At 52.4% G+C, this 10,825-nt stretch overlaps 1 non-coding gene across 1 annotated transcript; it reads left to right on the top strand.

The window, feature by feature from the left end:
- The first annotated feature begins 9,661 nt into the window (after positions 1 to 9,661).
- On the top strand, positions 9,662 to 9,733 carry TRNAQ-CUG. Its single transcript has one exon. It is a non-coding gene; the product is annotated as a tRNA-Gln (tRNA).
- Positions 9,734 to 10,825: the final 1,092 nt, after the last annotated feature.

Below are 10,825 nucleotides of genomic sequence, written 5' to 3'. Positions count from 1 at the left end.
TCATTTAGGAAACAAAATACAAGAAAACAGAGATTCTGGCTCTAGTGAATGGGTAACGAAGAGACAAATGCCACAATTTCTGGTACTGGAGAGTGAGTTACAGACACGCGAGGAGAGGCTAGAAGAAGCTGCTGACTCTGGACCAGAGGCGGGTCTCATTCCAACCTTCATGTGGACAAAAAGACAAGCATGAAAATGACTTCTTTTATTTATTTTTTTATTTTTTTTAAGCATTTATTTATTTTTGAGACAGAGAGAGACAGAGCATGAACGGGGGAGGGGCAGAGAGAGAGGGAGACACAGAATCGGAAGCAGGCTCCAGGCTCTGAGCCGTCAGCCCAGAGCCCGACGCGGGGCTCGAACTCACGGACCGCGAGATCATGACCTGAGCCGAAGTCGGACGCTCAACCGACTGAGCCACCCAGGCGCCCCGAAAAGTGACTTCTCCTGAAAAGTGACTTCTTTTAAAGTAGGCTTCATTGGGACGCCTGGGTGGCTCAGTCGGTTAAGCATCCGACTTTGGCTCAGGTCATGATCTCACGGTCCGTGAGTTCGAGCCCCGCGTCGGGCTCTGGGCTGACGGCTCAGAGCCTGGAGCCTGCTTCCGATTCTGTGTCTCCCTCTCTCTCTGCCCCTCCCCCGTTCATGCTCTGTCTCTCTCTGTCTCAAAAATAAATAAACATTAAAAAAAAATTTTTTTAAATAAAATAAAGTAGGCTTCATGACCAGCGTGGAGCCCAACGCAGGGCTTAAACTCACGACCCTGACATCAAGACCTGAGCAGAGATCATGAATTGAATGCTTAGGTGACTGAGCCACCCAGGCGCCCTGTTAGACACAGAAACAATCAGAGATGAGCCCAAATCCCCAGGTTCATGCGCACTTGTGTGTTTCCTAGCCCTGCACCCCGAGATGGCGCAGGCACAGAGACGTCCCCCGGGTCAGTCCCTGAACCCCGAGACAGCGCAGGCACAGGGACACCATCTACACCGTGTAGTAGCAGCAAACACCGCACTCCCAGAAAAGAACCAAAACTCCTCGGGGAAATGTGAAGGAACCACCAAACTGTTTTCCAAAGTGGCCACAACATTCTAGGTTCCCACCAGCCACATGTGAGGGTTCCTGTTGCCCCCACCTTCCCAATGCGTGGCGAGGGCAGTCTTTTCGTGGGTGTGCTGCATTTCCCCCATGTCTAAGGACGCTGGGCATCTCGTCCTGGGCCGACTGGCCATGAGCAGACCAAGGGTCACTGGTGGTGTTTTCAGGACCAGAGAGATGTGCGTGTGTATGTGCTGAGGGGGCCTTAGAGGAGAGGGGAAAGTTGGAAGCGTGAATGGGTCCGGGTCCCTGCCTCCCACAGCGGGGAGGAGCGGGTCTCCCGGAGCAGAGATTGCCAGGTCCAGTCTAAGGCTCTGGCTGCTAGTGCAGCTGTGAGCAACGCTAGGCCACGGTGGCCGTCCGCTTCTGCCTCGGACAGTGCCAGAGGCTGCCCCGGGCGCTTCATACACACTGTCTCATTAAACCCCCAGCCACCATGGGTTGACCGTCGAGACTCTCACTCAAGATGGTGGGGAGCAAAAAGCCTGGCACGCGGGCAGGTCCTGGGCTCAGCTGGGATGCCCACTCCAGGGCCACCCCCAGGAAGCAGGGTGGAAGAAAGGTGAACACAGCCCCGCCCGGGGGCCCGGAGCGGAGACTGTGGGGGATGCCGCTTGGGGTCCGCAGCACGCTCCACCTAGCCGTGCTCCGGCCAGCTGCCTGGGTGCTCACCTGGCCAGAGGTTGCCCCAAGGGGGTCCGGTCCTCCAGCCCCCGACTCCAGGTGCCTGTGGAGTGAGGGATGTCCCAACTGAGCGCAGGACCCATCCCGGGAAAGCAGGTGGGACGGGAGCACTCTCGTGTAGGGACACACTCTGCACAAGTAGCCCACACTGTTCCAGCAGGTATCTTCCCCTCTTAGTTTCTCAGGAAGCCTGCGCTCCGGGGACACCCCCGCAGCCGCAGCAGTGAGCGCACCGGGCCCAACCCAAAGTCTTCGTAGCCAGACACTGCAGGCCAAGTCTTAGCAAATCTGAAGCATCTTGTCCAGACAAAGTCTGGAAGTTTCAGAAGAAATGACACTTGAACTGGTAACGATGCGGCAAAAGGGCCTGAAGAAATACGTGGCCGGTGACAGAACGCCACCCATGCACGTTAGTCCCTGAATGTGGCCCGCGGGTATTCCATCACACCGTCACGGAGCTCAGCACTGCATGGAGGAAATTTTACTTTGTAGTACCTTTTTAAAAGTTTATTTATTTACTTGGGGTGGGGAGGGGCAGAGAGAGGGAGAGAGAGAATCCCAAGCAGGTGCAGAGCACCATGCAGGGCTCAGTCTCATGACCCTGGGATCATGACCTGAGCTGAAATCTAGAATCTTACATTCAACCTAGTGAGCCACCCAGGCGCCCCTGGGGCAATTTAAAAATGCATCTGAGGGGGCACCTGGATGGCTCAGTCAATTAGAAGTCTGACTCTTGATCTCAGCTCAGGTCTTGATCTCAGGGTTGTGAGTTCAAGCCCCATATTTGGCTTTGCACTGGGTGTGGCACTTACTTAAAAATGCACTTGAGCTGCATTGTGTTTGCCGTAAGTTCAGATTAACGTTGCGTACTTTAGAATTACTGATCATAGAAAAATCAAACACAACCAGAAGGAAATATGTTACTGAAAGGAAAAACTGAAGCAAAAAGTCTGGTAGAAACTTCAAAAACTCAAAAGTGTATCACAGTGTCAACCAAACACTAGTGGTCGATATCATGAAGGCCAAGAATCTTGATAACTAAGAAAATATGGATAATGGAAGCGACAACAGTGAAATGAAGAATACTGTGAGAGCAGGACGCCCCTCAACAGGAAGCAAAAAAGCAGAAGGAACGTGGTGGTGACCGACTGCACGGAAACTACGACACACCCAGCCAGCAGGGCGCCAGGGTGGGCCTAGACCGCTGACTTTGAACTCTCTTGACTTCGTGGAGTACCATGATGCTGCATTATACCTGTTACGATAAGCTATCATTCCCCCCAAGCCTGTTTAATGAAAAATCCATTTGTTTCAAATCATGATTCCATTTACAGAGATCCAGTAAATGTACAATGGGCAAAGATGCTTCTCAAAACATTTGAAAGAACTTTTTTTAATTAGTTGCCCCGCATTTTTAAAAAAGATTTTAAGTAATCTCTACACCCAACATGGGCCTCGAACTTACAACCCCGAGATCAAGAGTCACATGCTCCACTGACTGAGCCAGCCAGGCACCCCCGAAAGATCTTTTTTTTTTTTTTTTCAATTTTAACATTTATTTATTTTTTTTTTTTTTAATTTTTTTTTTTCAACGTTTTTTATTTATTTTTGGGACAGAGAGAGACAGAGCATGAATGGGGGAGGGGCAGAGAGAGAGGGAGACACAGAATCTGAAACAGGCTCCAGGCTCCGAGCCATCAGCCCAGAGCCTGACGCGGGGCTCGAACTCACGGACCGCGAGATCGTGACCTGGCTGAAGTCGGACGCTTAACCGACTGCGCCACCCAGGCGCCCCAACATTTATTTATTTTTAAGAAAGAGAGACAGAACATGAGCGGAGGAGGGGCAGAGAGAGAGAGGGAGCTGCAGAATCGGAAGCAGGTCCCAGGCTCTGAGCTGTCAACACAGAGCCTGATGCGGGGCTCGAACTCAAGAGCTGTGAGATCATGGCCTGAACTGATGTTGGACACTTAACCAAATGAACTGAAATTAATGCCTCTTCAATTTAAAAAACATTTTTTAATTAAATTTTTATTAAAAACATTTTTTTGAGGGGGTGCCTGGGTGGCTCAGTTGGTTGAGCGTCCGATTGAGGCTCGGGTCGTGATCTCGCTGTTCCTGAGTTCAGGCCCCACATAGGGCTCTGTGCTGACAGCTCGGAGCCTGGGGCCTGCTTGGGATTCTGTGTCTCCCTCTCTCTCTTCTGCTCTCTCTTTCTCTCTCAAAAATAAATAAAAACATTAAAAAAATTAAAAAATATACTCTGTCTCTCAGACACAAGTCGGGGAGGGGCAGAGAGAGAGGGAGACACAGAATCCGAAGCAGGCTCCAGGCTCCAAGCTGTCAGCACAGAGCCCGACACGGGGCTCGAACTCACAAACCACAAGATCACCACCTGAGCTGAAGCCAACTGAGCTACCCAGGAGCCCCGAAAAATCTATTTTTTAACAGGAAAACTGCTACATGATGTTGACTAGCTTGTTCCAAGACTAAAGGTTGCCTATATTGTTTTGCTTGTAATTGGCTTTCAAGACAGACATCACTTACATCAGACAGACTCACAAAAATCATGAAGACTGCACAGAGTATGTGGACTGTGTTTACTTGGGTCACATACAAACCACAGAAAGAGTGAGCTTAAAAAAAATGTTTTTAATGTTTATTTATTTTTGAGACAGAGAGAGACAGAGCATGAATGGGGGAGGGTCACAGAGAGAGGGAGACACAGAACCCGAAGCAGGCTCCAGGCTCTGAGCTGTCAGCACAGAGCCCGACGCGGGGCTTGAACTCATGGACCATGAGATCATGACCTGAGCTGAAGTCGGACGCTTAACCGACTGAACCACCCAGGTGCCCCAAGAGTGAGCTTTTTATTTTTTTATTTTTATTTATTTTTTTATTTTTTTAACGTTTATTTATTTTTGAGACAGAGAGAGACAGAGCATGAATGGGGAGGGGCAGAGAGAGAGGGAGACACAGAACGGGAAGCAGGCTCCAGGCTCTGAGCTGTCAGCACAGAGCCCGACGCGGGGCTCGAACTCACGGACCGCAAGATCATGACCTGAGCTGAAGTCGGCCGCTTAACCGACTGAGCCACCCAGGTGCCCCAAGAGTGAGCTTTTTAAAGGACAGTGGAAACAATGTCTGTGACCCAATTAATGAGCATGAATGAATCAAACGTGGGAAATGGTTTCCATCGCTTCCTAATGAAACACTGCAGTCAACGATGCCACTCTGAGGGCATTGCAGATTTGAGACTAGTGTCTGCAGTCACATACCCGAAGCACCTGAAATCCCTCAGATCATACGTGTTTTGGCCAAATCCAAAAGCAATGCTGGAATGCACGTGGCGTTACCAATAAGAATGCACAGCTGACATACTGCTCAGCCGTGAAAAAGAATGAAATCTTGCCATCTGCGATGACGTCGACGTCGACGTCTGGAGCTAGAACGTGTTATGCCAAGTGAAGTAAGTCAATCAGAGAAAGACAAACACCATCATGATTTCACTCACGTTGATTTAAGAAACAAAACAGATGAACATATGGGAAGGGAGGGGGGGAAGAGAAGAAAGGGAAACAAACCATAAGAGACTCTTAAACACAGAGAACAAACTGAGAGTTGCTGGAGGGGAGGTGGGTGAGGGGAATGGGCTAAATGGGGGACGGGCCTTAAGGAGGGCATTTGTTCTTTTTTTTAAATTAAAAAAAATTTTTTTTAATGTTTACTTATTTTTGAGAGAGACAGAGCACGAGCGGGAGAGGAGCAAAGAGAGAGGGAGACACAGAAGCTGAAGCAGGCTCCAGGCTCTGAGCTGTCAGCACAGAGCCCCACGTGGGGCTCGAACCCAAGAACCGCGAGATCATGACCTGAGCCGAAGTCAGATGCTTACCGGGCTGAGCACCCCCCAGGCACCTCAGGAGGGCACTTGTTCTGAGGAGCACTGGGTGTTGCATGCAAGTGACGAATCACTGAATTCTACTCCTGAAACCAACATTGCAGGTAAGTTAACTGACTAAAAATTTTAAAAAGAAAAAAAGAAAAAAAAGAATGCACAGCTGACAATCTTTTCTCTATTAATAATAATTAAAAAAAAAATTTTTTTAACGTTTATTTATTTTTAAGACAGAGACAGAGCATGAACAGGGGAGGGGCAGAGAGAGAGGGAGACACAGAATCTGAAACAGGCTCCAGGCTCTGAGCTGTCAGCACAGAGCCCGACGCGGGGCTCGAACCCACGGACCGTGAGATCATGACCTGAGCCGAAGTCGGACGCTTAACCGACCGAGCCACCCAGGCGCCCCAATAATAATTTTTAAAAAACAAAATTTGATCAACTGCCCTATGGTCAAAACTGAATTATCTTTCTATCCACTCTATAAAAAATAGTGTTTGGGGCACCTGGGTGGCTCAGTCAGTTGAGAGTGAGAGTCAGGATTTCGGCTCAGGTCACGATCTCTGACCTGAGAGATCCACCCCTGCGTCGGGCTCTGCACTGAGCGCGCAGCCTAAGATTCTCATAAATAAATCGATAGATAAGTAAAGTGTTAGCAAATCTTTGCCTCGTCAACAGGGAAAGTCTGCATCAAAAATTTTAGGAGAAAACGCGTGAGCGGCGCGTCACGCGGCTAATCAGTGAGCTGTTTTATTAATTGTATGAAGTCTGTGGTATTCATCGGCTCTGTACAACGTGAGGTTTGTTGTTACTACTGTTCTTACTCTAATCAACGCTCACCTTCACTCCGAATTTTCCATTTTTCATACAAAGGGAGCTCCGAAGGGCAGGCGCCACCCATCCTGCGCTGGCCCCGCCTCCCGGACCCTGACCTGCCGGGGGCGCCCCGGTGGCTGAGTCGGGGAGAGTAAGTCGCCACCGCCCCGCGAGGGTAGGAGCCCCGAGGAGCCCGCGCCCCTTCCCACCGCCTTGGCCGCGCCCCTGCCCCGCCGCCCAACCCCGCGCCCCTGCCCCCGGCGCCCCGCCCGGGTCCCCACCCCCCATCTCCCCGCCCCTCCGACGGGCCCCGGGGAACGCGCGCGCACGCGGCCTCACCGCCCTCCGCAATCCGCACCGTGAGGTGCGCACGCGTGAACGTACGCGCGCCCTCCAGGGTGGGGCGGCGGCGCGAGGGCGCCGCGAGGTTACGCAGGACACGTGACCCGCTGCCCACGTGACTGCCGACTGCCGGGCGGTGCGCCGAGCCTGCGGCAGAGCTGAGTCCTGAGAGTGGTTCTCGCCGTGTCTGCTGTCCTCTCCGCACGCAGACGCGGGCTGTGACGGGCTCGGGATGCACTTGCCCAGCGGGTGGACGTGGCTTATCGCTGACGACCGGGACGTGCTCCTCGTCGGCAACTGGGCGATGTCTGACGTCAGCCGCTTTGCTCCTGTGCCCTCGCGTGCGAGACCGTCCCGAGGAGACGGGCTCGGATGCTCCTTTCCAGGGCCACTGCCTCTACGTGGTGAGGCACTGAAGGGACAACAGTGTCCCGTGGGCAACGGCCCGCTGCCTGCCGCTAACTGTGGGGCGCGCGGTTTGACCCTAAGCGCTGCTGCCCAGGCTGCAGGGACGGTGGGTCCTGAACGGGAAACACGAGTCCCGGTCCGGAATTAGGATCTCTTCTGACATGGCCTCGCACGTCTCCTGCAGGGAAAGCATCAGTGAGGTCACCTGCCTTTCGGGTGGCTGGTGGTCTCCTCCTACCCCCCCCCCCCCGCCACTACCAGTAGTGGGCTTTACATTTGGCCACTAAAACGTATAAACAGGAGTCAGAGGGCAGGCGTGGTAGGGAAAGAAGGAGTCCGTGTTGTTGCGCCTACTTCCTTGTCCCCGGGCCATTTTGGTTCGGAGTTAATCAGGCTTCACTAGGATAGCTGGAGAAAGGGTCTGACGGACATCTCTGTAAATTAGCTTGCCACCTGATTGGGCCTTTCCTACAGTGGAGACCTTTTGATGAGTTTTCACGTGGAAGGAGAATCTGCAAATTCTGGGCGTCTTCCGGGAAGTCCATCCACACACCTCATCAGAAGGCTCTTTTGGCACCGATCCTCCAACGTGGTTTTGTTGTCGGGTCCCTGACCTGGGGCATTGATTAGATGTGTTGCCCAGAGGGGTTGCCACTGTTTTCTCCCAGCGGCCACTTTTTCGTCTCTGATCTGTCTGCCTGGATTTAATAAACATAGGCAATATTCTTAACACTCTTGTGGAGACGCGGCCTACAGTACAGCCCTGTGGGTGCACGTCAGGGGTCCTCGTCCCCTTTGGCAACCACCAGCCAGTCTTGATATTTCGAGCCAGGGCTGCCCCCTGTGCCCTGCTGGGTGTGTCACTGATGCTGCAGAAGTCCCTGCCAGCTGGCTTTGCCCAGGCCCCCACTTCAGGTCCTCCTTCACCTTCACCCTCCCTTCAACGCCCTTGGCAGTAGTGGTCGCACATCTGAGGTTGTATTTGTTCCCTACAGTTCTGGATGTCTTGCCTTTGCCCTCCAGATCCACATCTTTCTCTTCTGTGAGACCAACGGGGAGCTGGAGGGCAAGAGAGCCAAAGGGCTGTAGCCAATGGGAGGGACTGGCAAGGAGATTACAGGGGAGGGAAGAAAGGCTGGGCGGGTACTCCTCAGCACCTTCCTGCCTGCACGTGGCCTGACCCTCCACTGAGGCCACCGCTCCGGTGTGGAGCTTGATCCAGTTCAGCGCTCCTAGGAACTGCTCCCTAGCCTGGGTATTCCGGGTGCCCGGTGCAGTGGCTGGGGTGGGGCGCTGAGTACTCCTTTTAGCCTCCTTTAATCCTTGTCCTTAAACTCTCTGCAGCCATGTCCTTCGAGCATCCTGGCTGACACTCATAGTTTGACCTCAGCGGTTTCAGTGTCTGTGTCTCTTTCCCAATGCTTCTGTTGGCTTTCGAGAGGAGACCGCCATGTACAACAGCAAGTTCTATAGATGCTTTTTACTTGAAAAGCTTCAGCATAAAAGTTGTTTTTTCCAAAAGGCATGTTCTTGGGAGAACAGTTCATACCTATTTGAAAGTGCAGGGTTTTATTATTTTTTTTCAAATTATATAACTGGACAGCAAGAGGTCATAACAAAGCAGTTTTGTATTGGAGAAACAACTTTATTGGTCACAGAAAAGAAGTAGACCAAGAGAAGAAATAGAATTAAAAGAACAGTTTATTCATAATCATGCAAATTAGGAGTCCTTTTAAAATGATGAGGAAAAACATTGTTTTTGTTCCTTTCCAAAATCCAACCACCGTCACCGCAGCACAGAACCTGCTGCCACTGCCCAGGGACACGGACATTCTGGGCTATGAAGGTTGTGTTTCTTGACTTTTTGGTTTTTTGTTTTTAACAGCAGAAAAGGACATGAATTCCGAGATTTCTTTCCACGGGAAACTGAAGGAGGGAAAGCAGAAATCCACTTGTATTTGTAAATGGGCACTTGCCTTGCCCTCTTCCGGCCCCTGTAGGAGCCTGCCATTCTCATCCCCTGGCCTGGAGGGGCTGTGACCATCAGACCTGTCACACTCGGGGCCTGGGCAGCAGAGTGGCTCATTGGATGCGTGTTGGGCCCATAACCCAGGGCTCTATGGAGCGAAACCATCCGCGGCTACAGGCTCATCTTTTTTTTCCCAGGCAGCAGCCTGCAGACCTCACTCTCCGTGTCCCCTTCTGTCTCCCTATCAGGGTGTGCAGGGCCCACAGCAGCAGCCGGCTCCACAGTATGGTGGTCAGCACTCTGGACTCTGGACCCAGCGATCCGAGTTCAAATCTCGGTGGGACCTACGCAATTCTTTTTTGTCCCCCTTCCCTTGATCCCCACTTTGGTGTCTCTTCCCTCAGTGCCCTCAGACCAAGGGTAGCCTGACGGCAGCCCTGGTGTCCTATGGTTCCATGGTGTAATAGTCAGCACTCTGGACTCTGAATCCAGCGATCCGAGTTCAAATCTTGGTGGAACCTGCCTCACCTGTGGCCCTTCTGTGTCCTCCTAGTGCCAGGTAGTGGGCAATGCAGCCCTCCGCAGGAAAGCCTGGTGCTTCCCAGACCAGGGTCTCCACTTTGGAGCTCACGTGGAGACCCCTGGCTGCAGTCTCCATTTGACGCCACTGGCCCCTCCTCGGTCACCGGTCACCTTTTCCTTGTATGTCCACCAGGACACCCCTAGTCCCTAGCCCCTAGGACTAGTCCCTAGTCACCCCTTTCCTTGTATGTCCACTAGCACCCCTAGCGCTGCTGCCTGTGGCTCAGAGGACATGGTCTGGTGCAGGGGCGAGTCTGCCCTCAGGGTGCACAGAGGCCTGGGGCTCTTATTGCTTCCGCTTGGGCACATACCTTTCCAGGGAGCCTCCAGGTCCAGACCTCTGAGTGGGGTTGTGTGGGTGGCCCAGCAGGGCTCCTGCCCATCCCCCGACCCCCGCAGAGGGAGGAACATGTTAGAGATTTCCTGATCTCTGCCCTTTTTAACGTGTACTTCCTCTCTCTAGCTTGGCTTTTAAAAAGGGAGACCAAAAGGGGCTCATACTGTCACTGCCAGGAAACGTGAATTCTTTTCATTATTAGAGCAGATCCATACAAATCCTGAGTTAAGGGCCGGGGGCCTACCTCTGTGTCTGTTCCCACGTGACCTTGGCAAGACCCTGTCCTCTTGAGGGGAGCGGGAGGAGCTGGTCCTTGGGTCCATCACAACTCTGCTGCACAGATGGGATTTCAGTCCTGCTCCTGCCAGCTGCAGAGCCCTGGGGCTCAGCCTTCTCCTCATTCCTGTTCCCCCCTGGTCTTTGTGCAAATGGGCTCATGTCTGGTTTGGGGCCCAGGCAAGCACCCCAGAAGAGCCCAGCCCCCACATTTGCTCGTGGATTATGACAGGGGCCTACTGTGAGGACTCCTTGGTGATGTGCCTGTAGAGATTTCCCTATTTGTGCATAAAAAATCTGTTTTAACTGCTCTGTTTCCGATGGGGAACAAAGGCAATGGCTGAGGGAAAGGAGGTGATGTTGTAAATACCAAGTGTCCAGAAGCCAGAGGCTCAGGTTTGGGCCAGCGGCTGAGGTC

Source organism: Panthera leo, chromosome E1 (genome assembly GCF_018350215.1).
Source record: "Panthera leo isolate Ple1 chromosome E1, P.leo_Ple1_pat1.1, whole genome shotgun sequence".
Taxonomy (NCBI): Eukaryota; Metazoa; Chordata; class Mammalia; order Carnivora; family Felidae; genus Panthera; species Panthera leo.
Note: the sequence above shows the minus strand (reverse complement) of the source record. Positions and strands in the feature narration are given on the sequence as shown.